The following is a 3,182-nucleotide window of genomic DNA, read 5'->3' on the forward strand; positions in this document are numbered from 1 at the left end:
GCAATGAACATTGGAGCACAGATGTCTGGCTGTGGTTTGTTTCTTGCCTCTTCTGGGTATATTCCCAGTAGGGAGATTGCTGGGTCTTATGGTAACTCGATTTCCATCTGTTTTAGATATCGCCAGATCGATTTCCATAGTGGCTGTACATATTTACAGGTCCACCAGCTCCCTTACTAATTTTTTCAGCTTTTGCATACATGTGATGTGTAAAAAATACCATAGCTTGGGCCAGGAACACATTAATCCTTAAATTGATATCTTTGCTTTTTAGCATGTTAATAGAGGCATCATGCAGTAGATTTGCCCCAAACAATCTATTGCTTCGTTTCCTGATGCTTCCATAAGTGTTGATTATGGATCTAAGTAAAATAAAACCCCTGATGAAAACCCCTTAAATATTTCCTCATCTATCAGTATACTGCCTCTTGGTCCAGTTGTGAGGCTGATATTTGTGTGTTTGCATGTGCTGAGCTGTAATCCTTGCTGAAGCCGTCGTCTCTGGTCTTCCTCAGGGCCCATCGCAAGTCACCTTCCTTTCAGCAGTGAGAGTGTTCACAGGTGGCTAATTAAGCTTTCTTCAGGCATGATGCTTCATTATTCTTTTTTCACAAAGTCCAGCTTCTAAGATCATTTGCTAAGTAAACTTATTGAATGAGCATGGTGAAATAACGCACCCCGGACACACGCCTTTTCTAATTTTAAACCTGCAGGCTCTACTTGTCCTGTGTGAACGGCTGCCTGCTAGGATCTGTACAGGTTCCACAGGAGCACAATTAAGTGTCCTGGAACTTTCATTCTTCACAATGTTATCCGTAATTTCTGTTGATGCACACAACTGTATGCCTTCACATAGTCAATAAAAGACAGGTAAGCCTTTTACTGATATTCTCTGCCTTCAGCCATGACCCTTCTCACGTCGCCAATCCTATCTCTTATTCCACGTCATCTTATGGATCCAACTTGAATTTATGAGCGTTCCAGTTATTGTACTGCTGCAATAATTTTTAATTATCTTTAAAACCTTACTTGTGTATGATATTAATATATTTTCTATATTTCTGCATTCTGTTAGAACACCTTTCTTTGGAATGGGTACAAATGTGGAAGTCTTCCAGTCAGTTGGCCAGGTATTTGCCTTTCAAGTTTTGTGGCATAGCTGAATTAATTTTCTATATTTCCTGTATCTGTTGAATATACTAAAACTGGAACAATAGAGAAGACTAGCACAGCCTCTGCACATGGATGACACCTGAACTTTTGACTCGTTCTATATATATATATTTTTAACTTTGTGTTTTACTTTAAGTGAGGCTTTATGGAGGAGATCATTAGTTTTACATTCAATATTTTATACATCTTTTGTTTCAATTTATTCATTTTAATCCCTTCAACGTACCATTGCTTATCTGACTTCTTCTCTGTGTTCCACATTTCCTCCTTTCCCAATGGTCTATCCTTGGGTAAATGTATCATTCTGATTGGAAACGGTTGATTGGTTTTTCAGTTTCTAGACCTGAAGGGTGACTCGGGCCATAGACTTGGAGGACCTAAGAATCTGCAGCTTACAAATATGTCTGATGTGTTTCACAGGTTTTAGTTCTGCCTCACATTTTTCTTCCATTATATCTAGGACCTTCTAATGTGATCTCCTTAGAATGGTTGGTAGTGGTACTCCTCTATTCTCTGGATGGCGAGAGACCAACATTTGCCCCTTAGAAGGCTGCCCCCAAGCTTTGAAGACTCCAGGTGCTCCTGACCACCGTGGGTTGTAGCACATGGTCTTTGTGAACCATATGATGCCAATTGACCTTATTGTCCCCTGCCACTGCTGTGCTGCTGGTCCATTCCCTCAAGGGATTTGACTATATCTAAAAATGTTTCCTCCTTTATGCTCTACTACATTCGTGGATATATTTGCAGCAAAGGTAATATTTTTCAAACGCACTGGTGGTGTTTTGATTAAGCACTTAGCTGATAACCAGCAGGTTGATAGTTCAACCCTTCCAGCCACTCTACAGGACAAGCTGTTGACAAGGTGCTTCTGTAAAGATTTACAAACTCAGAAACCCTTTGGGGCAGCCCTTTTGAGTCGTGTATAGGAGATCTTTAATAACGCCCAGCATTATTATTAATTATAATTAGGTGGAAATGGATTTAATCTGAAGTTTAACTCCTTATAAAATAGGGGGGACATCCATTCCGATGTGGAAATGCACTATGGGAACTATATCATAAACTCGAAAGCCCGTGGAATGGCCTCATTTTCCTTTCATCTCGCGACCTTTTCATGAGTGTGGATATTGCTGCTGGTGCCCAGAAACACCAGTGTGTGCCTGCAGCTTAGCTACGGCCCTGCAACTGGCTTCCTTTCCTTTGCCGCGGTCCTTTCTTCCCTAACACTCACCAGACCTTCGGCTCAGAGTGAAGTCGGCCGCCAGCAATCGCGAAGGGAGCATTCGGCCTCTACACACTTCTTGGCATCCTTCCCGTCTCGCCTGCCAAGATATCCAAACCTGAGACTCACAGCCCCGCAGGTTTAACGATTCACTGACGGAAGCTTTTAGAAATGTGTGGTTTCTATTTGTGCCAACGTGGTGTTTTTCCTTTGGTCCCCATTTTCTGCAGGTGGTCCATTTAATTGAACTCCCAGCCACCACCTTCTCCTTTGATTTGGGGAAGTTACTTGTCTTCCCATGCATTTCAAATTCCTGAATCCTTCACGTTTCCTGTGTTCTCTCCTCCTCTCCTCCTCCCCTCATCCCTACCACCCCAACTCCAGTGCACACATTAAAAAGGAAAAAAAAATCCTGCAGAAGAAAAGAATGTTCACGAGTCTGAATCAACTCTGGCATCATTTATATCTGGGCAGCTATTTAACTCTGTGGCTGGAAATGGTTTGCTTCAACACCTGAGTTGGTTGTTTTTTGTCTGTTTGGTTTTTTTTTTGTAAATGACCTTATTTGAATGGTTCCATTTTGATAAATCCTTGAGTTCCTGCTGAAAGGGATCTGTAAGGCCCCTCATTTTTCTAACTGGTGACAGGAACTGGTGAAGTCTGCACGGGCCCAGTGCGGAGATGTTCGTTGAAGGAGATTGCAAGGAAGTTTCCAGTTGGGACAAGCCCCAGTTGGGGTGAAGGCCAGGGCAGACACATCACCCCTGTGATTAGGAGAGGAAGG

The 3,182-nt window shown here is 42.3% G+C and overlaps 1 non-coding gene across 1 annotated transcript; it reads left to right on the forward strand.

Moving 5' to 3' along the window:
* Positions 1–1,171: 1,171 nt before the first annotated feature.
* LOC115870604 lies at positions 1,172–1,280 on the forward strand. The gene has a single exon (XR_004046792.1). It is a non-coding gene; the product is annotated as a U6 spliceosomal RNA (small nuclear RNA).
* The last annotated feature ends 1,902 nt before the right edge of the window (positions 1,281–3,182 follow it).

Source organism: Echinops telfairi, unplaced genomic scaffold (genome assembly GCF_000313985.2).
Source record: "Echinops telfairi isolate 266 unplaced genomic scaffold, ASM31398v2 ScPeMD7_2010;HRSCAF=2546, whole genome shotgun sequence".
Taxonomy (NCBI): Eukaryota; Metazoa; Chordata; class Mammalia; order Afrosoricida; family Tenrecidae; genus Echinops; species Echinops telfairi.